At 36.7% G+C, this 26,597-nt stretch overlaps 1 pseudogene; it reads left to right on the top strand.

Annotated features, from left to right (window-relative positions):
- The window catches only part of LOC107653117 (janus kinase and microtubule-interacting protein 3-like), a 46,082-nt pseudogene extending 19,485 nt beyond the window's left edge, over positions 1 to 26,597 (top strand).

Consider the following 26,597-nt stretch of genomic DNA (forward strand, 5'->3'; position numbering starts at 1 on the left):
TGTGTGTGTGTGTGTGTGTGTGTGTGTGTGTGTGTGTGTGTGTGTGCGTGTGTGTGCATGTTTGCTGATACAAGTCCACGACTGTCCTTTATGGACAGGACAGACCACCCAACCAAAACAACAAAGCAAGCCCATAATTAGAGATTCTTGCTGAGGCAAGCACTGTTTGTGTTACCAGCTAGAAAGATGCCTCAAGTCATGCAGCTGTTTGAGGAGAGGTCTGATGTTAGTTTTCTAAGCAATCAGACTTTTGATTTTCATCTGGTAGAATAAAAAGAAAAAAATCAGCATGTAAGCAACCACCTAGTAGAACTCAATAACAACCCAGCATCCACCTAGCAACGCCCTAGCAACCTCATAGCAAAACATGGATAAATGAAGAGAAGCACTGAACACATGATGGCAGTAAGCTGAAATAATGAGAGCGTAAAGAGAAAGAATGAAATAGCAGAATGATGAATCACACAAGGTGTTTCCTGATTGGTCAGCTGCAGTGATGACATCAACACCAGCTGTAGAAATGATCTGATGGGAGGGAGAGACACTGTGCCTGTGTGATTTTAAATGAAAGAGACGTTCGGATCTTGGTTAAATTAAATAATGGGATTTATTCTGGTCTGGGTTGAAGTGAAACATCAATCAATGTCATTTTCTCATATTATGTGAACGTGGAAGTGCTTGGTGTACGTGCATTTATATGCGTTGTTGGTACACAGTCTGAGAGTGATGTGAGGAACACATTGAATACTGAAATTGTTGGGAGGGCATCTGATGCAATCCACAGGGGAATGCTGGAGATTGAGTAGTGGGATGTTGTTTTAAATAGTGCTGAGTCTCCAGAACATGCCTTATTTACATGAGCAGGACTCTTTATTTGTTTGTTACACAGATGCAAATGTAAAATAGCCTACTCTTACAAGTTTATTTCCTAATAAAGAAAACTACCTAATATGGGGTGGGTATGTATGTATTTATGTATTTTACACTTTATAATAATAAACAGAACATTGCTAGTATCTCAGCATGTAATCCCTTTTTGGGTACACAGCAAATAAATTTCAGTTATTGAGTTTTTACACTTTTTGAAAGATTTTGTTTTTCATTTATTTTTATTATTTATTTTTATCCATATGTATTTTTAATTGATTTTTCATTTATACTTTTTTATTTAGTTTTTATTTTTATTTTTACTTTTATTATGTATTTATTTATATATACTCATATATAACATATACACTGTAAATAAATTCCACCTATTTCAATTTGAGAGCTTTAATTCAGTTGCTGAATTAGAATTTGTAAGTATAATCAACTTGGTTGTGCAAATCATTTGAACTTAAATTACATTAAACTGACTTAAAAATCAAGTTAAAAAAAGAATAATAAAAAGTTGAAGTTGAAATTGCTCAACACATTTTGATGAGTTAAAGTAATGTGAAAAATATAAGCTGCCATGACTTACTGATCATATAATTTTTACAGTAAACAGCCACCTAACCATAACATTCTAGCAAGCTCATAGCAGCATGTTAAAAACATTCTGAATATGGCAAAACTGCCAACCACCCACTGTACTTTAGCAACATGGCAGTCTGTTTTTACATAGGCAAACATAAGTCACATTTTTCAACATATTTCTCTCTTATCATTTTATACAAGATAGATTTTGTTTATGAGTTTAATAAAGTGTGTAATATCTGTGCCACTAGCATTAGCAGATGGAATGGCAGAACTAATAATGCATGTTAATTTGTAATACTGAGTAGAAAATTACACATCAGCTTTAATAAGTCATGGCAATATTTGTTTTAGTGCGTTGGAAACTTGGAGTGAGATTCTCTTCATAATTCAAATGCGTCAATCCTCTGCATGCAGACTGTAAGTTTATTAAGCATGTGTGAGTGTGAATGGGTCGTGTTTAAAGGTTGGGTAAATAATGTTGAGTCCGTGGATAAGAGGCATAACAGGATTAGTTTCAGAGAAGGAGAAGCAGTCTGACACATGAAAGAGAGACTCAGTCGTCTGAGGCATTGAGATGTCAATTAGAGATGGACTCACGAGGGAAGGTGGATTACAGCTGTCCCGCCTTTTCTGAGGAGATAGCTGTGCCTCGGCCGTTTGAGGGAGTTCGGATCAGCCTGGTGTATTGTTTGGAGAGGCTTTACATCATTAAATATTCTCAGAAAAAAAAGTGAGCTTCTTCAAGTTCTATGTTAACAACAACGCACATCAACACTAGTCCAGAAGTGATCCCATCAACAAAACATATTTGTTGGTGCATGCTCCACAATTATTACGATGATGATGATTATTATTATTGTAATTATCATTATTATTATTTTTGTTGTTGTTGTTACATTAATAAAAATATGAATAAATTATATATATATATATATATATATATATATATATATAATTTTTTCAGGATGACAAATGTCAATAAATAAAAAAAAAAACTAATAACTATATTTGCACTTATATAATAGTATAGTATAGTTTTTTATACAGGAAGATTAATTCAAATATAGTACATTTTAAAGCTTCTTATGGTTTACCCTGTGTATCGTTAGATATTTGTAATTTAATAACTGATTCTCAACCTAAATGATTTAAATATTTCTCTTTTAATTTAATTAAATTTATTTAATATAATATTGGTTTAGTCCGATGAGGATTCATTATGGGAAGGGCTTCTTGGATCAATGCTAAAAGAGAACAAAATGACTGACAAAATGCAGTGTAAAAATTCAAATGTTTATGAAATAATTGTTTGAGTTATAATTATTTATGTGAGAAGAAAAAGACTGTAGAGTGATATGAAACTAGCACAGGGGAAAAAACTGTCAAATATACTGTTTAGCAGCCATTATGCAAAACTATCTGACTGCAGAATGCTAGTTAACCAATCAGAATCAAGTACTGTAGGCATGATATGTAATAATAGATGCATATTCGTGCTGGTTGGCTTCACATTCAAAGCACGGTCCTATGATAACCCCATTTGATTAAGGAAAATTTAAAAATTAGGACATTTCCACTGAGCAGCAGGGCTTGCTGTGTTCAAATCCATGTTAAGCAGCGCACCGGCAGGAGTTTGGTGTCCGTCCATCACGGGTCTGGAGCCCTGCGGTCTGGCCCGGAGCCCGGATACTGAATGTCCACGGCTGATATTTCTTGATTAAATTAATTCATCATGCACATGAATCACCAAGGAAACAGTGAGGCGCGTGTAATGGCACACATCATAATCAACTTTTCATGAAGCTCATGGAAACAGTAATGTGTTGTGTAATGTGCATTTATGCTGAATAAGTGTCTTTCTCTATAGCCGCAGGGATGCCATATAAGAGAACAGGGCCTAATTTTTCCACCGAGACATGTAGCGCTTTATATAACACAGATAAACATAGACGCACACACTGAGATTTCCTGTGAGATGCTCTGGTCGCTGTGGTAACGCCTTCAGTGGGCGTGTCAATGTGAGTCACCTGACAGACAGAATGAGTCATTGAACACCAGAAAGATGTGTTCTTTTCTTCATTAAACAGTTTTATCTTCTTCAGTATGGTGAAGAATTATATATACAGTGTCTCTACAGAGATTTCAACTGAGGGGGTTTGAATGTTTACCGGGGCTAGTTGTCACAATGTTATCTTTTCTGTCTTTGCTGTTTCATTGATTGTTTTGTTTCATCATTGTTTTACTGTTTAAATTTAGGTGAAAATACAGTAGTAGTTTTTTTTAGTACCAAGGTACCACATTTTTTAATCAAAAATACAGTAAAAACAGTAATATTGTGAAATAGTATTGCCGTTTAAAACAACTGTTTTCTATTTAACTCACAATTTTGAATTGAAACTCAGAATTCTGCACAAAAAAGTTTATATCTCACAATTCTGACTTTTTTCTCAGGATTATGAGTTTTTTTATCGTGCAATTCTGAGCTTGTATCTCCTTCCAACTTTGTATCTCAGACTTGTGAGAAAGAAAGTAAGAATTGTAAGATGTAAACTCAGAATTGCAAGAGAAAAGTTGGAAACAGGCTTGTGCTGCTTAATATTTTTGTGGAAATCATAATGCACATTTTTTCAGGTTTCTTTGAGTAGAAGGTTCAGACGAATAGCATTTGAAATAAAGATCATCTGTAACATTTTTAATGTCTTTACTGTCAAGTTTGATTGGTTTGCTCAAAAAAAACAACAAAATTAATTTCTTAAAAAAACAAACAAACAAGCAAACATTTGAGTTGAGTGCGATTCAGGTACCTTTTTTCTCAGGATATAAATATTCATTAGGCTATTTTTTAGAGAGACTTAAAGATATGTGTCTGTACAAAAATTGATTTTCAGAAATAAACCTGAAAAATATTCACTGGAGTAAAAAGTGTGACAACTAGCCACAGTCTCTCCCTTTTGAGTCAGAGTTTGAAAGAATTTGATTAGTCCATCAGTTCACACTTTAACTGTCAAAGATATTGAGCTAATTACAATTTCCATGCAGGTTTTAGAAACTGAGATGTATAAATCTTATGCAGTGTTTGAATCAGTGCATAACTGGAGTGTAATGCTTCTTTTGAACTGCTGTTCAAGGTGTGTGTGAACTATTTCTGGACTGTACATGAGGCCATTTTTCCAGTTAGGTGATTTATTAGAGCTGTGATTTGTGAAAGGTCAGCCTAAAGATTTTCCATTTGCATGTCCAAACGTAAAAGGAATTGTAAAAATCTCTAATAGTCCGCTCACAGAGAACTGAATCACAAGAGGTACAGTAGCTATAAATGGATGTGTGTATTTGAGAGGGAGAACATCAAGGCAGAGAAAGCAAGCAGCGCAGTTCATTTCTTTGAGTGGTGCTTCTGTTTGCTGCTGTTTAGTTGCTGTGAGGAGTTTATGAAATGGATTTATATGGTCTTTCTCTTACTGATACACAAGTACGATGGGATCACTTTGTTCCTATAGACGTGGCGCGTGCTCTGAGTGTCAGAACACATCCAATAGCACAGAAATGCCTGATTCTCTACAGGTTGTGTAGGTGTGCAGAAGCACTTTTGCAAGGATTTATGTTGCATTTGGACTCCTATACTTTATACCATTTATGCACTGTCAGAACAAAAAGACACAGCTGTTACTGGAGCAGAAACTGTTCAAAAAAGGTACTAATATGTACACTTTAGGTAGTAATATGCTCCATTTAGGGGTAAATAAGGGTGTATTCACACCAGGAAAGTCCGCTAGTTCACTTGCTTTGGTCAGGACCAAATACAATGTTGATTTTTTTGTTTGTTTGGTGCGGTTCGCTTTCACACTGCCCTTTTTGCAAGTGAACCAGAAACTGTAAACAAAACCACACGTGTGCTTAAAGGGATAGTTCACCCAAAAAATAAAATTTGATGTTTATCTGCTTACCCCCAGGGCATCCAAGATGTAGGTGACTTTGTTTCTTCAGTAGAACACAAATGATGATTTTTAACTCCAGCCGTTGCAGTCTATCAGTCGTATAATGCATGGCAATGGTAACAAAATCTATGAGAGTAAAAAAAACATGCACAGACAAATCCAAATTAAACCCTGCGGCTCGTGACGACACATTGATGTCCTAAGAGACGAAACGATCAGTTTGTGCGAGACACCGAACAGTATTTATATCATTTTTTACCTCTAATACACCACTATGTCCAACTGTCTTTGGGCGCGTGCACGGCATCCGGTGCCTGAGGTCCCAAGTGCGATTGCTGTATTCACACCTGCCCAGAAGATCCACACCAAAGGGGAAAACAAAACCAAACAAAACAGGTGTGAATACACCCTGAGGTATTTTGAATGGGTTCTTCCCCAGAGACAGCTTTTGGAAATAAACCTTAAATAAATCTTAAAGGTGCACTCGGCAATTTTAAATAAATAAATAACTATATATATAAATAGTAAAACTAGCGAAATAAATAAAGCAGTGCATAAGTGCGTTAATTTAGCCTTCTGGAAAATCAGCTTTCTGTAGACTAAACCATTAAACTAACACCATCATTTGAATATATTTTAACTATATACGTGATGTTCTAAAATAACTTAAACTAAAAATGAAATAAAAATTCATAAAAACTGTATAGACACTTTATGGATTTTTGGAAATAAAATGCAAATAAATAAATAAATAAATAGACCAATAATTAAAACTAAAGCCATAAAAAAAAATAATTAAAAAAAATAAAGAAATGCTGGAATATTGGAATATATTATTGGAATATGCTGGAATAAATATATTATTATTATTATCATCATTATTATTATCATTATCATTACCATTATTATTATTATGTCAGCTAGTCACCAAGGCAACATTTCTCATTTTCATTTAGTTTGATTTGATGTACTTAAATAGCTTAAACTGAAATAAAAATGAATCAAAACTAAATGTTATGTTTTTGGGGGGATGAATTAATTAATTAATAAACTATAAAAATTGTATTACTTGAAATAAGAAACATTAACTAAAATAAAATATTTTTTAAAAATTATTTTGATTCAGATAGTTGCCAAAGGAACGTTTCTGATTTTCATTTAGTTCAACTTGATGTACCAAAAAAACTAAGACTGACTAAAAACTAAAAATTAATAAAAACTATAGACAAAAACAAAATATATACATATTTAAAAATAAATAAATATATATATATATAACTAATAAAACAAAATCAAGTCTATAATAACATGTCTGATTCTAAAATAACCCTGGACTTTCGTGTGATTTCCTGTCCAGAGTGAACGTGGTAACTGTGTTTCCTCCTGCGGACTGCCGGTCATGTTTTATGTATTCTTACGTCGACTGTGTCCCGTTTAAGGCAGAATGTGTGTGACTGTGCTGTGTTCTGTCCTGTAGATGGATGAGATTAAACTAAAGGAGCACGCTGTCTGTGGGCTGGAGAGAGAGCTCAGCGCTCAGGCGGGCCACACGTGGAAACTACAGCAGCAGAAACAGGCTGTAGACACTCAGCTGGCCCTGCTGCGAGACTCCAGCCCCAGACGAGAGGGCCCTTATTCACCCGCTGCAGGGGACGCAGCAGAGAACACAGCTAACCCTGTAAGCACCTCTCCTTCATTACTAAACCTCACCGCTTGCTGTACTTCTGCTTTCACTCTGCTCACCTGCTCAGATCTGTTTTCCTCAACCCAGATGTATAGCAATATAAAGCACAACAGTCTGTTTTCAGAAAGTCTCATTCATATTCTTCATAAACCGCTTTTGAGCAATAACATGTAAAGTCTTCAAGACAGATCTAGCGTGAGCTCCAAAGTTATTAGGTGATGGTATATGATTCATCACACAGAAAAATAAGGGGCCAGAATTGTACCTTTTGGGGTACAGCAGCTTGTCCCTGGAGCAGTATCCTTAAAAGGACATATTTGTACCTTTTTTACCCCTAATAGGTACATATTAGTACCTTAGAGTAGTAATACGTACCCTTAAGGTACTAATATGTACCTATTAGGGGTAAAAAAGGTACAAATATGTCCTTTTAAGGGTACTGCTCCAGGGACAAGCTGTTGTACCCCAAAAGGTACAATTTTAAACCCCTTTTTTCTGTGTTTAAAAGCCAATTCATGTTGGTTTTTAAAAAGTCATGCAATTTCCTAGTATAAAGGTGTACTAGAAAAAAAACATATCAATCTATGTTTGGATATTATGCATTAAACTTCATTAAAATTACAATTAAAATTTAAATTACAGTCAAATGGTTTTATATTTGTTATGCTTTTTTTGTTTGTGTCAAGAGATTGTAAAATGAGTAGTTCATTCAGTCATAAAAGTTGTTAAATATACAGTTTTGTACATTTGTTTTTTTTTTAATGCTTTGTAGACTACCAGTCAAAATGTTTATTTTATTTTATTTTATTTTATTTTATTTGATAGAAATTAATACTTTTATTCCTCAGCAACACATTCAATTGATTAAAAGTGACAGTAAAGACATTTCTAATGTTACAAAAGGTTTCTATTTGAAATAAATGCTGTTCTTGTAAAAGTATCTATTAAATAAAGAACCAAAAAATGATTTTTAAGGATCATGTGACACTGAAGACTGGAGTAATGATGCTGAAATTTCAGCTTTACCATCACAGGAATAAATTACGTTTTAAAATATATTCAAATAGAAATTACTTATTTCAAATTGTAATAATATTTCACGATATTACTGTTTTTCTGTATTTTTATCAGCCTTGGTGAGCATTAGAGACACTTTCAAAAACATATTGTTTTTGTTATTCATTTTGGAGCTGGTTAGTTTTGGGTTAATGGCTTCTATTTTTTATTGAAAATATTTTAAATGCCTATGGAGAAAATAAATGGGAAAAACACTTACAGAAATAAAGGCGATATGAAAAGTGGTCAATGACTGTTGTACTTTACTGTTTAATATTTATCAGCTATGCTGTTATTCAGTCCTTGAAGAAACCTTTAAAACGATTTTTATTCCAATCCACAGTAAGAACATCAAAAAGGTCATTAATGTGCATGTGGTATTAACTTAATGCACAGCAGACTGTCCTTGCTTGATTTCAAGAGAAAGAAAACATTATAAAAGTGTGCAGTATGGCCCCTAAAAAGGTGTTTGATTAATTGACAGGTTGGAATTGTGAATACAGTTTTGTGCAAAGGTTCAAGGAATGTAATAGATCTGGGTTTGAGGAAAATATTGCTGGTCCAGCTGCTTGTTTCATCTGCTGGAGTAAACACTGATCTGTCCCGGGATCCTCACGCTTGACAGCACGACTCTAATGTCCCGTTCTTTCCTACATCACACATTATTACACCTTTTATTGCCTGCGCAAACTCGTCTATAGACATTAGTGACAGATTTTCATTAACAGCAGTAACTTTTTAAAATAGATTTAGCTGTGAGATGGGCATTTCACTCTGTCATCATGCAGCACAGAGCAGACTGCTGAAGGTGAGAGTGTGAGTTCATTAAAATTACAATTAAAATTAAAATTACAGTCAAATGGTTTTATATTTATGCTTTTTTTGTTTGTGTCAAGAGATTGTAAAATGAGTAGTTCATTCAGTCATAAAAGTTGTTAAATATACAGTTTTGTACATTTGTTTTTTTTTTAATGCTTTGTAGACTACCAGTCAAAATGTTTATTTTATTTTATTTTATTTTATTTTATTTGATAGAAATTAATACTTTTATTCCTCAGCAACACATTCAATTGATTAAAAGTGACAGTAAAGACATTTCTAATGTTACAAAAGGTTTCTATTTGAAATAAATGCTGTTCTTGTAAAAGTATCTATTAAATAAAGAACCAAAAAATGATTTTTAAGGATCATGTGACACTGAAGACTGGAGTAATGATGCTGAAATTTCAGCTTTACCATCACAGGAATAAATTACGTTTTAAAATATATTCAAATAGAAATTACTTATTTCAAATTGTAATAATATTTCACGATATTACTGTTTTTCTGTATTTTTATCAGCCTTGGTGAGCATTAGAGACACTTTCAAAAACATATTGTTTTTGTTATTCATTTTGGAGCTGGTTAGTTTTGGGTTAATGGCTTCTATTTTTTATTGAAAATATTTTAAATGCCTATGGAGAAAATAAATGGGAAAAACACTTACAGAAATAAAGGCGATATGAAAAGTGGTCAATGACTGTTGTACTTTACTGTTTAATATTTATCAGCTATGCTGTTATTCAGTCCTTGAAGAAACCTTTAAAACGATTTTTATTCCAATCCACAGTAAGAACATCAAAAAGGTCATTAATGTGCATGTGGTATTAACTTAATGCACAGCAGACTGTCCTTGCTTGATTTCAAGAGAAAGAAAACATTATAAAAGTGTGCAGTATGGCCCCTAAAAAGGTGTTTGATTAATTGACAGGTTGGAATTGTGAATACAGTTTTGTGCAAAGGTTCAAGGAATGTAATAGATCTGGGTTTGAGGAAAATATTGCTGGTCCAGCTGCTTGTTTCATCTGCTGGAGTAAACACTGATCTGTCCCGGGATCCTCACGCTTGACAGCACGACTCTAATGTCCCGTTCTTTCCTACATCACACATTATTACACCTTTTATTGCCTGCGCAAACTCGTCTATAGACATTAGTGACAGATTTTCATTAACAGCAGTAACTTTTTAAAATAGATTTAGCTGTGAGATGGGCATTTCACTCTGTCATCATGCAGCACAGAGCAGACTGCTGAAGGTGAGAGTGTGAGTGTGATCTTTCCCACATATCACCTTCTCAGGGCTGTTAGGAAACGCATAGATGCACACACTTTGTATTCACACGTTCAGTCTTGCGTCTCTATATCCGAGGCTTGTTTCCCTGCAGCAGAACATCCGTGTCTCTGGCTGTATTTGTGTTGCTGTGGGTTTGAGGTCTGCTTCTGCTGTGGTGGAGCTGCTGCTTTCATTTTCTCTGCAGGAGAAAAGATGGATTTGATCAGTGACCTTTCAGCTCTCTGTCAGATGTGGCCACGCCAGAGCGCTCTGACTCTATTCCCTCCTCTGACTGTTTCTATGGTTACCTGACATAATGGAATATTTCCTAAATACAGCAACACCAAATGGAATTGAAATAAAATAAATAAATAAAAAGTGTATATATATCAAGACTTTGATGTTTGTCGATGATGTTTAAAGAAGCCTTGCAGCATGATAGATAGATAGATGGATGGATGGATGGGTGGATAGATGGATGGATAGATAGATTAACATTAAAAAAATATACGAATGACGAGTGTTTTTTCCAGTTACCTGCAGTTGGTTTGTTTTCCAGATGCAGCAGTTGGATGAGAGGGACGCTCGACGTTTCCAACTGAAAATCGCAGAACTGAGTGCTATTATCCGCAAACTAGAAGTCCGCAATGCACTGCTGTCAGAGGAACGCAATGAACTGGTGAGTCTGTGCTAGTTTGAAACATTTTTAATTTTGAATTGTATTAAATTTATATATATACTGTTAATATTTTACTTTATGGTAAAAGATTTATTTTATTTTATGTTATATTTGTTCTGTTTTAATTTATTGTTATGGTAAAAATCTTTATATATTTACTTATTTATTTACTTGTTATAGATCTGTCTGTCTGTCTGTCTCTCTGTCTGTCTTTCTTTCTTTCTTTCTTTCTTTCTTTCTTTCTTTCCTTTTGTCCAAAAACTAATTCAGCCTTCTTAAAAATTGCCTATAAGTAATTGTTATTTTTCTTTTCCAAACTGTGATTGCTTTGTGCACATATATGTAGTGTGTGTCTTCTGTATTATGTTTACTGTAATATCATAGCGTATTAAAGAGTGTTTTTGCCTTTCTTAGTGTTATGTGACAGTCTGAATGTTCTCTGTAATGGTGGTGAGTATGTGAGCAGTGATGAATGACTTTAGTGTTTCCTCCTCTCAGCTCAGACAGTCTTAAAGATCAATACAGAGACAGAGTGATTTAAACATGGCAGCTGAAACCTTCAGCAAGGGTTAGGACTCAGTTTACCACTCAATACAGTCCTCAACAATGACTGGATGTTCAAGTAGACTGAAATAGCCAAGTCGCTTTCTCTATCAGTTTAGATTTCATGTCTTAAACAAATTTTCCAACTAGTTAGACAGTCTTGGTTCTTCAAATGTACAGTCCAGGTTATTTAGTTTTGCAATATCTTGGATCACATTTTGAAAGATTGCGTTGTGTTCAAAATAAGTAACTTTGCAGGTTTTATTTGTAAAAGTATTTTCTGAAAGCAATATAGCTGTCCTTCCTAAAGGAATGATATTCATGCATTTTTAAGTATTTAAATATTATTTAGGGTTACTGCATGCTTCCCTTTCATGGGAACTTCGAACTGCGTCCTCTAGGGGTCGCTATGGGGAACGCCTCGTCGTGACCCGTGTCTGAAGCATACATTGAAAAAACACCAACTCGTTGGCCGGCGACAGCCATGACGTCACTACCGGTGCGACTATAGTATAAATAGGCGCCGGGAGCATACATCATTCACTTCTTCGTCTGAAGCTTGCGTCCGCAGCATGGCAAGAAACCTAGAGGACGCAGTGTCTCGTTCCCTACTCAGGGAACCATGGTTACATAAGTAACCTGAGACGTTCCCTTTCATGGGAACTTCAAACTGCGTCCTCTAGGGGTCGCTATGGGGAACGCCTCGTCGTGACCCGTGTCTGAAGCATACATTGAAAAAACACCAACTCGTTGGCCGGCGACAGCCATGACGTCACTACCGGTGCGACTATAGTATAAATAGGCGCCGGGAGCATACATCATTCACTTCTTCGTCTGAAGCTTGCGTCCGCAGCATGGCAAGAAACCTAGAGGACGCAGTGTCTCGTTCCCTACTCAGGGAACCATGGTTACATAAGTAACCTGAGACGTTCCCTTTCATGGGAACTTCAAACTGCGTCCTCTAGGGGTCGCTATGGGGAACGCCTCGTCGTGACCCGTGTCTGAAGCATACATTGAAAAAACACCAACTCGTTGGCCGGCGACAGCCATGACGTCACTACCGGTGCGACTATAGTATAAATAGGCGCCGGGAGCATACATCATTCACTTCTTCGTCTGAAGCTTGCGTCCGCAGCATGGCAAGAAACCTAGAGGACGCAGTGTCTCGTTCCCTACTCAGGGAACCATGGTTACATAAGTAACCTGAGACGTTCCCTTTCATGGGAACTTCAAACTGCGTCCTCTAGGGGTCGCTATGGGGAACGCCTCGTCGTGACCCGTGTCTGAAGCATACATTGAAAAAACACCAACTCGTTGGCCGGCGACAGCCATGACGTCACTACCGGTGCGACTATAGTATAAATAGGCGCCGGGAGCATACATCATTCACTTCTTCGTCTGAAGCTTGCGTCCGCAGCATGGCAAGAAACCTAGAGGACGCAGTGTCTCGTTCCCTACTCAGGGAACCATGGTTACATAAGTAACCTGAGACGTTCCCTTTCATGGGAACTTCAAACTGCGTCCTCTAGGGGTCGCTATGGGGAACGCCTCGTCGTGACCCGTGTCTGAAGCATACATTGAAAAAACACCAACTCGTTGGCCGGCGACAGCCATGACGTCACTACCGGTGCGACTATAGTATAAATAGGCGCCGGGAGCATACATCATTCACTTCTTCGTCTGAAGCTTGCGTCCGCAGCATGGCAAGAAACCTAGAGGACGCAGTGTCTCGTTCCCTACTCAGGGAACCATGGTTACATAAGTAACCTGAGACGTTCCCTTTCATGGGAACTTCAAACTGCGTCCTCTAGGGGTCGCTATGGGGAACGCCTCGTCGTGACCCGTGTCTGAAGCATACATTGAAAAAACACCAACTCGTTGGCCGGCGACAGCCATGACGTCACTACCGGTGCGACTATAGTATAAATAGGCGCCGGGAGCATACATCATTCACTTCTTCGTCTGAAGCTTGCGTCCGCAGCATGGCAAGAAACCTAGAGGACGCAGTGTCTCGTTCCCTACTCAGGGAACCATGGTTACATAAGTAACCTGAGACGTTCCCTTTCATGGGAACTTCAAACTGCGTCCTCTAGGGGTCGCTATGGGGAACGCCTCGTCGTGACCCGTGTCTGAAGCATACATTGAAAAAACACCAACTCGTTGGCCGGCGACAGCCATGACGTCACTACCGGTGCGACTATAGTATAAATAGGCGCCGGGAGCATACATCATTCACTTCTTCGTCTGAAGCTTGCGTCCGCAGCATGGCAAGAAACCTAGAGGACGCAGTGTCTCGTTCCCTACTCAGGGAACCATGGTTACATAAGTAACCTGAGACGTTCCCTTTCATGGGAACTTCAAACTGCGTCCTCTAGGGGTCGCTATGGGGAACGCCTCGTCGTGACCCGTGTCTGAAGCATACATTGAAAAAACACCAACTCGTTGGCCGGCGACAGCCATGACGTCACTACCGGTGCGACTATAGTATAAATAGGCGCCGGGAGCATACATCATTCACTTCTTCGTCTGAAGCTTGCGTCCGCAGCATGGCAAGAAACCTAGAGGACGCAGTGTCTCGTTCCCTACTCAGGGAACCATGGTTACATAAGTAACCTGAGACGTTCCCTTTCATGGGAACTTCAAACTGCGTCCTCTAGGGGTCGCTATGGGGAACGCCTCGTCGTGACCCGTGTCTGAAGCATACATTGAAAAAACACCAACTCGTTGGCCGGCGACAGCCATGACGTCACTACCGGTGCGACTATAGTATAAATAGGCGCCGGGAGCATACATCATTCACTTCTTCGTCTGAAGCTTGCGTCCGCAGCATGGCAAGAAACCTAGAGGACGCAGTGTCTCGTTCCCTACTCAGGGAACCATGGTTACATAAGTAACCTGAGACGTTCCCTTTCATGGGAACTTCAAACTGCGTCCTCTAGGGGTCGCTATGGGGAACGCCTCGTCGTGACCCGTGTCTGAAGCATACATTGAAAAAACACCAACTCGTTGGCCGGCGACAGCCATGACGTCACTACCGGTGCGACTATAGTATAAATAGGCGCCGGGAGCATACATCATTCACTTCTTCGTCTGAAGCTTGCGTCCGCAGCATGGCAAGAAACCTAGAGGACGCAGTGTCTCGTTCCCTACTCAGGGAACCATGGTTACATAAGTAACCTGAGACGTTCCCTTTCATGGGAACTTCAAACTGCGTCCTCTAGGGGTCGCTATGGGGAACGCCTCGTCGTGACCCGTGTCTGAAGCATACATTGAAAAAACACCAACTCGTTGGCCGGCGACAGCCATGACGTCACTACCGGTGCGACTATAGTATAAATAGGCGCCGGGAGCATACATCATTCACTTCTTCGTCTGAAGCTTGCGTCCGCAGCATGGCAAGAAACCTAGAGGACGCAGTGTCTCGTTCCCTACTCAGGGAACCATGGTTACATAAGTAACCTGAGACGTTCCCTTTCATGGGAACTTCAAACTGCGTCCTCTAGGGGTCGCTATGGGGAACGCCTCGTCGTGACCCGTGTCTGAAGCATACATTGAAAAAACACCAACTCGTTGGCCGGCGACAGCCATGACGTCACTACCGGTGCGACTATAGTATAAATAGGCGCCGGGAGCATACATCATTCACTTCTTCGTCTGAAGCTTGCGTCCGCAGCATGGCAAGAAACCTAGAGGACGCAGTGTCTCGTTCCCTACTCAGGGAACCATGGTTACATAAGTAACCTGAGACGTTCCCTTTCATGGGAACTTCAAACTGCGTCCTCTAGGGGTCGCTATGGGGAACGCCTCGTCGTGACCCGTGTCTGAAGCATACATTGAAAAAACACCAACTCGTTGGCCGGCGACAGCCATGACGTCACTACCGGTGCGACTATAGTATAAATAGGCGCCGGGAGCATACATCATTCACTTCTTCGTCTGAAGCTTGCGTCCGCAGCATGGCAAGAAACCTAGAGGACGCAGTGTCTCGTTCCCTACTCAGGGAACCATGGTTACATAAGTAACCTGAGACGTTTTGCCACCTCGACTTTTTTTGGTTACCCTCTGTTTCTGTGTGTGTTTGTTCCCAGTTAAAGCGTCTCCGTGAAGCTGAGAGCCAGTATAAGCCATTACTAGACAAGAACAGACGTCTCAGCCGCAAGAATGAGGAGCTGGCTCATGCATTGAGACACATGGAGAACAAACTGCACTTTGTCACTCAGGAGAACATCGAAATGGTAATGAAGTGAAACAACTCACTGAACATGTCTGTATTTGCATAGTATGAGCCCTTTTTAATTGAGAGACTATATAGCATACTTTTAGTTTTAAGAATTTACAGTTACATCACATGAACTATATGAACTATAATAGAGGCAAAATTATATTTAAAAATGAAATATTATATTGTTGAAAATCAAATGTTGACCAGTTAAAGTTCTTAAAATACTGATGTTGATTAAAACTACCAAAAGCTTGGGGTTGGTAAGGTTATTTATTTATTTTTTTTTTTAAACAGATGTGTTTTATACTCACCAAGGCTGCATTTATTTGATCAAAAATGTGACCCTGAACCACAAAACCAGTCATAAGTGTCAATTTTTCAAAATTGAGATTTGTGCATTGATGTATGGTTTGTTAGGATAAGATAATATTTGGCCGAGATGCAACTATTTGAAAATCTGGAATCTGAGGGTGCAAAAAAATCAAAATATTGAGAAAATCGCCTTTAAAGCTGTCCAAATTAAGTTCTTAGCAATGCGATTACTAATCAGTAATTAAGTTTTAATATATTTACAGTAGGAATTTTACAAAATATCTTCATGGAACATGATCTTTACTTAACATCCTAATGATTTTTGGCATAAAAGAAAAATTTATAATTTTGACCCATACAATTGTTGACCCATATTGTTGGCTATTGCTACAACTATACCTGTGCTACTTATGACTGGTTTTGTGTTCCAGGGTCACAATTAGAGAACAAAAACAGACATATTGTGAAATATTATTAAAATTGAAAATAACTGTTTTAAATATTTTAAAATGTAATTTGTTCCTGTGATTCAAAGCTGAATTTTCAGCATCATTATTCCAGTCGTCAGTGTCACATGATCCTCCAGAAATCATTCTAATGTAGTGATTATACATTTCTATGCATTTCTTATTATTACTCTTGGAAATGTACTTATTGCAGTAAATGCATGATGAGGGGGCTGGTAGAGCCGGTTCTGCTTTGATCAATTTATATCCAACAACTGCTCCACTGTCATTAGACATAATTGGCCATTTCCAGCTCAGGCACATTACTGTTATTTTGATTGATTCCCTAGACAAAAGAAGCATCCATCTGCCTATTTTACTGCATAAACCTGTTTATATATGTTTGATACTGAAGTAGTCTTTTCAGATGAAGTTCACGCTATTTGCATAAAACATTAGCTTTGAATACTGAAGCATCTTTATGTAACATGGCCGTGTTTGCATGTAAACAATTTGTCGGTTGAGTCGTTCAGCATCGAGCCTTGTTACTACTCATGTCTAAATGATCTGATCATTATGACAACTTATCAGACATAAGTAATTATGTCAGAAGTCTCTGTGCACACATCCGGTCACTGGATGTTTTATTTTGCAGCGAGAGAAGGCTGGGACGATTCGCCGGCCCAGTTCTCTGAACGATCTGGATCAGAGTCAAGAAGAAAGAGAAATTGAGTTTCTCAGACTACAAGTGCTGGAACAACAGAACATAATCGACGAACTGTCCAAGGTATCAGCATTTCTTCTCACATGGATGCACAAAAAAGTATTTAGGAATTAAATGATATGGGGTCAGTTTTATAAAAGTAATTATACATGCAAACTGTGTCTTGCTGTTCTCTGATCAGTCTGCTTTAATTTCCAGGCACTGGAAACCGCTGGATACGTGAAGAGTGTGATAGTGAGTCATTTTGCCTCTGGGAAATATTCACACTGTGAAATGCTAAAATATGTTTTTGCATATACATGTTACCTAACAAAACCCAGATGAAAATGTCTGCAGAAATATCTGTTTTCTCAAAGGGTGAATGAAATTAGCAACTGAAATGAGTGAGTAATGTACTGTATGTGAGGTTCAGACATAATGTAAATACAGCTGCATGCATTCCTTTCTTTCTGTAAAACTGGAAGTGTAGTGGAAATAGCACCTTGTACTTTATAGAAATGAGATGTTCATGTATGATAGAGAATCTGATGCAAGTTCAGGTGTTTTGTTCTTTAATTTAATCTTGTTTTGATCTTGTTTCTCAGGAGAGAGACATGCTGCTGAGATACAGGAGACAGGACAGCCTACGCAGGAAGAAGCCCTTCAGAATCTGTAGGGTACGCAGACATCAGGACTGAACTATGCAGACACAATTCATTGTCAAACACATTTTTTTTTTTTAAGTGCACGTAAGATACAATCATGAAGGTGAAAAAAAAATCAAACATTCTGGCAAAGTAAAAAAACAAAAAAAAACGAGACCTTTTATAAAGTAGTTTTCCCATTAATAAAAAATTTACATTTTAAATCATCAAAAGAATAAAATAAAAACATTATTATTTTACATTACTGCATATAATTCCGTAATGTCTTATTCTTATATACTATTTAGGCAAATGCAATAGAGCGTTTCTGACCACAACTCTCCATTTCTGTAATAATATCTCTTTGGTACAAAATCCAGATTCACAAAACATTTGCTCCCGTAATCGTTTCATTTAAATGAAATAAATTCCATCTTAGTTTTCAACTCATTTCCTCCATAATATTTATTATAATATTTGCTGCTTTGGTGTACCTTGTAGAGCGTCCTTGAGCTTGGGAAAGGCGCTATATAAATTAAACATATATTTACTCATACATTGCATTATTCGTGATTATGCATTTTAAGGTTAATTATACATTCCTTTTTATAATCATAGTGTGCATAGAATATTTGCTTGAAATGTTGCATCATTTCATCTATTGATTTGCTTATATTTTGTTTAGTTTTGATAATCATATACTTTTAATAATGCATTTATTTTATTATCATATTTGATGTATGAAATATTTATTTTAAAATATTATTATTTTAGGTTTTGTTTGTTTATATTTTATTGACTGATTGATATAATTTAATTATGCATTGAATATGGATATGTTTTTATATTAGTACTAAAATTTACCATTATAATTATTATGTAATGTTATCATTTTATGATTAAGCACCACTGCACGACTGATTAATCCTAGTGATGTTTTATTTATGTATTTTTAAAAATATATATTAATTTACGCAACAATGAACATTAACCCTGTGGTTCTCACAGAAACGATCAAGAAATATATTTAGATTATATTTTTGATGAAGAATATAAGCCTATTTTCTCTGTAAGTATTTGTTGCTATGTTTCATTTGAGCTAATTTTTTTAATTATTCATTTTTTTATTTGATTATTATTATTATTATTATTATTGTATATTTCTTTTTCCTTACCTTCTGTATATTTAAACTTCTTTGGGTCAAAAAGGTTTTTAAAACAAAATCTCTCTCATTCTCTCCATAGCCGGTGGTGGAGACGTTTTTTGGCTATGATGAGGAAGGCTCTATAGACTCGGACGGCTCCTCTATTTCCTACCACACAGACCGAACGCCCTGCACGCCAGACGATGACCTCGAAGATGTGTGTGTGTGTGTGTGTGTGTGTTTGGCTGTGTTTGTGTGTCTCTGTAAACTATGACCGTAAACCTGTCGTCTCTCTGTGCTCAGGGAATGCTTAAGGAGGAGACAGAGCTGCGCTTCCGTCAGCTGACGATGGAGTATCAGGCTCTTCAGCGAGCTTACGCGCTCCTGCAGGAGCAGGTGGGAGGAACGTTTGATGCAGAGAAAGAGGTCAAGGTAAATCATTTAAACATCCCAGCCATGCAATATTTATATTCACTCTCTTTAACAACAACATCTCAACTATTAGTAGATGGCTGTATAGTTCACTATATGAATATGATTCTTTTTGCAATATTACACCGTGTCATAACCAGGAAATGCAATAGAGCATTTTTGACCACAACGAGTGACAGGACATTTTGCCAGTCACTCGGTCTCCATTTCTGTAGTAATATCTCTGGTACAAAATCCAGATTCACAAAACATTTGCCCCACCCCACCCCAAAATGTTCCTAGTTTAACTTTTAAATAAAAAATAAAATAAACATCAACATCACCATGAAATCAAAACAGACCACATTATTCTAAAGAACAAAATATTTGATCATTGTAATCGTTTCATTTAAATGAAATAAATTCCATCTTAGTTTTCAACTCCTTTCCTCCAATCACCTCCAATCAACATTCTGGCAACGCCCACTTTTCACAATCCAATTAATTACTGAAAATCTAAATTAAGTCCCGCCCTACATTTGTTTCCTAATTGAATATAATATTTTACTCAAATACACAAAAGTAATATGGTTTACAAATGGCATTTCTTTTCTTTTCTTTTTTTCTTTACAGATGTGCAGAAATTATAATTGTTTGTCTGTTTTAGACTCGAGAGCAGCTTCAGGCCGAACTGATCCGGTACCAGACCAGAATAGCAGATCTGGAGTGTGTTCTAAGTCATCAGGGACAGGTAAAACACCAGCACTGTTACCGTTAGAACTGCAAAATAACATTTAGCACAGTTGTACTTGCATAATTCCAGTAAAGAAATAGTTCACAAAAATGAAAATTGCTGAAAACGTACTTACCCCTCAGGCCATCCAACATGTAGGAGAGTTTGTTTCTTCATTAGAACAGATTTGGAGAAATGTAGCAGTATGCTACTTGCTCACCAGTGGATCCCCTGCAGTGAATGGGTGCCGTCAGAATTATATATTATTTTATATTTCATTAAATAATGGTTTAATATTATACTAATTTATTATGTTTTCAGAATTGTATTACTTATTAAATCTTTTAAAATAAATATTTTTATATTATAGTAAGTTCTACATTGTAACACATTTTAAATACAGATATGGTGTGCCTTTTCAAATAAACAGCAGATTCTTATAGTGACAACTTTTGGTTTTTCGGCACAGTTTTCAATGTAGTTTTTCAGATGGAACTGATATCAGTCCAAACACGTAACAGACTGTCAGTGATCCAGCACAGATCTAATCTGCTGATGTCTGGAGGAGAATTTGTGGTTTAATATCTCTCAATTAAAGTCTTTCTCACACCACAGGACATTGTGATCACAGAGCTGATGAAGAAACTGGATATTCTGGGGGATAACGCCGTAAGTGTATGTTGATTTCATATGTAAACGTGTGTGTTTACACATGCCTGGGTGTGTTTGGTACACATGCATACTATATCTCTGTCACTGATGTCTCATCTTTTCATTGGATGACACGAACAGAATCTGACCAACGAAGAGCAAGTTGTGGTTATTCATGCCAGAACAGTATTAACATTAGCCGAGAAGGTATTTTTAAAAATAAAAAAAAAATTTAAAAAGTATTATTATTATTTCATGCTGTTTTAATGACTGTTTCATGTTTCTGTATTTTGACGTCTCTTGTGTCCAGTGGTTAGAGCAAATTGAAGTCACCAAATCAGCATTACAGCAGAAAATGTTGGACATCGAAAGTGAAAAGGTAAATGTATTTAAATGCATTACACACTTTAATTTCCATAAGTTCTTCTTACTTATTTTACCCCAAAATTTAGAAATAATTTAGAAATAAATTATAATTTAAATTTTATTAGTAAGAAAATTAAGCATAAGCTGATAAAAACAAAACAATAATCCACAAGTCATTTGTTTCTTACAAACACGCAACATTTCACTTCACAAGATGTTAACTGATGGACTGGAGTGGTGTGGATTGCTTGTGGATTATTGTGATGTGTTTATCAGCTGTTTGGACTCTTATTCTGACGGCACCCATTCACTGTAAAGGATCCAGAATGTAATACAAAGCGAACCAAAACTTTTGCTGTGTAACTTTTGGACCCCATTGAAAGAAATATAATTTAATCAGAGATGATGAATATGTCTTATGGTGACTTTTCAGCAGTCTTTGACAGTCTTTGAATATTTTTTTCCACCCGAGGGCCACTTGTAGTCTAAATCGAGGTTTATTTTGTGGCAACACACACACATATGATGACAACCCTAAAAGTAATCCCATATAATCGGTGAGTGAAGAGAATGTGAGCAGTGCTGGTCATACATCAGTCTGGGCTGTGAGGGGTACGTGCGCAGCTGAAATTGCTCTGGGATCAGAGATGCACTGAAGGAGAATGAGTCTGGGAGAGTGTTGGAGGGGATTTTACATGATAAGATCTTCTAGCATTGAATTTTTAAAATCATTTGCATTCATATTATATGCATTTTTCAGGATATGAAGTGGATTGAGGAGAAACAAGCTTTGTATAAACGCAACCAAGAGCTTATAGAAAAGGTGGGTGACATTCGTGTTCATCAGACTGATAGAAGACGGATATCGCAATCAGAGCACGTTTTCTTTTGTTTAATGTTTCTATTAATAACTCAGTTTAAGTTTTTAAAGTTTGACCTGTATGACTTTGGGAAAATTGTGTGTAAAGACAAAAAAGGCTTCTTTATGTTACAAAGGCACCGAATTATAGGAATGACCCCAAAAATGACCCTCTTTCAGTAGTTCAGCTGTGGTTTTAATTAATTTCATGAAGCCGATTTCAGGCAGTGAATGCAGCTCATTTGTTTCACAGCCAGTTTTCTTGTCAGATGCCTTTTTTTTTTTACCCCACACTTTGTGTTTTTTGTTCCCAGATTAAAAATATGGAGACGGAGGAGACGCGACTGAAAAATGAAATTCAGGATGCAAAAGACCAAAACGAACTCCTGGAGTTCAGAATTCTTGAACTTGAAGTGAGTCTGACTTGAAGATCTTTCTACTCCAAAATGTGTCATGTGTATGCAAGTGTGTCAGACACAGATTTAATCTACAGGAACAGAAGAATAATAATGATGCTCTTTTTTTTTCCCCAGGAAAGAGAGAGAAGATCTCCAGCCATTAACTTCCAGAACATCCACTTTGCTGAGGGCATGAGTCCCCTGCAGTTGTACTGTGAGGCAGAGGGTGTTACTGTGAGTTGCCCTGAACCATATGCCACATGTCTCCATAGAGTTGTCACATGGGGGAAGTTGTATTATGTAACTATAAAATTTTAAAGTGCCCCTATTATGCGTAATGAAAGGTTCATATTTTGGTTTTGGGAGTCCCCAACAACAGGTTGACATGCATGCAATGTCAAAAAACAGTTTCATTGTCTTATAATATGCATTTATATTTACCTTACTTGCTCAACGACTTCCAAACGATTCGCACAACGATTAATTTTTCCAAACCTCTCCTTTGCGTGACGCTAATCTGCGGTGATTGGTCCGATTGCTCTCATTTTCATTTCATCATGTCTGTGATGCCTGATAAAGCAGTGTTTGTGAGCGCAGTGCTGCTTTGTGTACAGCGTTACCGGGGAAACCGTTATTTTTTTTAAATGGTATTAAATAATGATTTAATATTAATGTTGCATTGTTGTTTTTATAATTATTTCCCTATATCATACTACATACAACACATTTTAAATATATATGTTGTGCTTTTTTATTATATATAGTATTTTGTTTTATTAAATAATTATTTAATATTTCATTACCTTATTGTTTTCATAATTGTTTTACCTATTAAATCTTTCAAAAGAAATGTTATTATATTATGCTCCATATAACTCATTTTAAATAGACATGTTTTGCTTTACATAGTATTTTATATTTTATTAAATAATGATTTAATATTGTTACCTTATGTTTTTATAATTGTTCTACTTATTGAATCTTTTAAAAGAAAGCTTTTTATGTTATCTTACCTATAACAATTAAATACAGATGTTTTTTTTCCCTTTTTAATTTATATATTATTTTATATTTCATTAAATAATGGTTTAATATTATACTAATTTATTATGTTTTCAGAATTGTATTACTTATTAAATCTTTTAAAATAAATATTTTTATATTATAGTAAGTTCTACATTGTAACACATTTTAAATACAGATATGGTGTGCCTTTTCAAATAAACAGCAGATTCTTATAGTGACAACTTTTGGTTTTTCGGCACAGTTTTCAATGTAGTTTTTCAGATGGAACTGATATCAGTCCAAACACGTAACAGACTGTCAGTGATCCAGCACAGATCTAATCTGCTGATGTCTGGAGGAGAATTTGTGGTTTAATATCTCTCAATTAAAGTCTTTCTCACACCACAGGACATTGTGATCACAGAGCTGATGAAGAAACTGGATATTCTGGGGGATAACGCCGTAAGTGTATGTTGATTTCATATTAGAATTTAAATAATAATAATAATCTCACTCACTAATCTATTCAGAATAACTTTTGTTAATGTGGTGTTTTTACATCAAAACGATTATTTCCTCTTGTCATTTTCCTCCGAAGGAGCTCTTTAGCAAACAAAAAGGCTATTTAGATGAGGAATTAGACTACAGAAAGCAGTCTTTGGACCATGCACATAAGGTAAGGACTGTACATGGCCAATAATCCATATGCTTTATTCTCAAGCACTGCGGAGGAGTTTTACTCTATTATGAGATGCAGTTCTGCCCTTCTGTGCCCCCTGGTGGTGAATGCATGTCATCTCTGGCCCACTCCCCTCTGTGTTTCTCTCAGCGCATCCTTGAGTTGGAGGCGATGCTGTTTGACGCTTTGCAGCAGGAGGAGACGGGTGGGAAGCTGTCCGAGCTGCTGAGCGAGCAGGACCGTGATTCGCTGAGAGAGGCTGTGGATCAGTGGAAGAGGCAGGTTTTGAGTGAATTACGAGAGAGAGATGCGCAGATACTCAGAGAGAGGATGGAACTGCTACAACATGCTCAAGCGGTATATACATCTATAAAACATGAGAAACAGAAGTGAAAGAGTTCATGCTTATTTCTATTGCAACGTATATGTATAATATTGGCCATTTGTTACTGTTGATTGATCTGTTTTTCTCATCCCATCAGAGGATAAAAGAGCTTGAAGAATGGATAGAGGCACAGAAACGACAGATCAAGGAACTAGAAGAAAAGGTAATCATATAGATCACTCATCTATCATTTTCTGTCAAGGTCAGTACAATCATCTCCAATAATAATATTTTGATCTCAGCCTAAATGTAATGTTTATTTTATTCTCTCCTCTTTGTTCCATTGTGTTGGTGTTTTTTTTGTCTTTTGTTTTTGTTCCCATGTTCAGTTTTTATTTTTATTTTTATTTTTTTCTTTAGCCTTCATTCTTTGGTCGTAGCTCTTCCAGAAAGCAGGAAACGGTGCCATGTGGCTCAGTGGACTCCGGTAGTACATGATAACTTCATACACACTAGATTATAAGAATAAATATTCTATTTCACTTTTCTCTTCGTCCACTTAAAAGAACATTGTGGCTGAAATTGCAAAAATATTCCACCAAATCATAATAAACTAGAATAAGAAGGTTTGCCAAGACAGACTTTGAATGTTGGTACTAAATGTTTACAACATTTTGAAGGCTGTACAGTAGTGATGGGAGGTTCGGATCATTTTATTGACTCTCTCGTTCGATCTCGTTCATCAAAATGAACGAATCTTTATTCAAGTCATTGCGTTCATTGAAATGTCTTTAAATGTTATACTTTTACCAGCCAAATTCCCCAAACACATCCACCTACGCAATCTTGATCATATTCCAAATTAAGAAATCTCCATAATGCAGCCAATGATAATTTACAGGGAACATAAATAATTACTTTACCTTCCGAGTCTTTTGTTCATTTGTCACGTGACAGACGCAATGAACGAATCGTTCATGAATGACCCATCACAATTATACAGTACAAGTCTCATGTAGTGTGAGGACAATATAAAAAGATTTGAAGACTGAATGTTAAAAGCTTTGTGTTATTTGTTATACACTACCGTTCAAAAGTTTTTGGGTCAGCACGATTTATTTATTTATTTTTTCAGAAATGAATACATTTATTCAGCAATGATGCATAAAATTATCAAAAGTGGCGGTAAAGACATTTATAAAGTTACAAAATATTTCTATTTCAAACAAATGCTGTTCTTTTGAACTTTCTATTCTTTAAAAAAATCATGAAAAAAATACATGTACAAAAAGAATCCTGAAAATAATGCAAAATATGAAGCAGCGCTTCCTGAAGGATCATGTGACACTGAAGACTGGAGTAATGATGCTGAAAATTCAGCTTTGCATCACAGAAATAAATTGCATTTTAAAATATATTATAGAAAACAGTTATTTAAAACTATAATAATATTTCACAATAATACTATTTTTACTGTATTTTTGATCAAATAAATGCAGCCTTGGTTAACATTAGAGACGGCTTTCAAAAATATATTAAAAAACAAATATCTTACAGATAGATAGATCCAGATGTCACCAGGTTTTAAGTGTAAATGTTGTTTTTGTTTAGCTCACAGGCCTCAAGTGTTCTTCTGTACCAGAGGAGGGTGACACACGTCATCAGGGGTCCCAGCGATCTCTTCTGCGCTGATACGAGACTTCAAACTGTTCACGTCAACTCTGGAACATGGACATGGAATATGGTACTCTCTATCTTGTGGACTAAAACTGTTTTTATCCTCCTGACCTTTTGAACTTTGCTTTGTGTGACCTCTGTGTGTGTGGAATTTAAGGACTCTTAAATTGAAACGCTCTCCTTTCCCTGCTGAGCAGGTGGTGCTGGAGGCTGCTTCCCTTTGGAAGCCTGATGGAATGAGAGGTGTTACGTTCAAATCCTTCCTCCCACTGTTTACACTCACTCTGCTTCGGTTCTGGTGGTACAGTGCGTCTGGTGTTTGCGTGGTGGCGCTCGCCCGCTCCTGTGCATTGAGAGAAATGGAACTGAAAGTTTAATCCTGGAATTAAAATTATGTTTTCTAATGTACAGGAGCAGTGTTTCAAATAAATTTCTCAGAGGAAGACTGGAAAACTAAGAGGATGTTTCTGCGTCTTTTACTGTTCATTGAAAAGAAAGCGGCACAGTGGATTCTGAGGTACAGAAGTTTTGATTCTGAACAGAAACTCAATGTAAGGTAAGCTTGATTTGTT

This window comes from Sinocyclocheilus anshuiensis, unplaced genomic scaffold (assembly GCF_001515605.1).
Source record: "Sinocyclocheilus anshuiensis isolate Anshui unplaced genomic scaffold, SAMN03320099.WGS_v1.1 scaffold1328, whole genome shotgun sequence".
Taxonomy (NCBI): Eukaryota; Metazoa; Chordata; class Actinopteri; order Cypriniformes; family Cyprinidae; genus Sinocyclocheilus; species Sinocyclocheilus anshuiensis.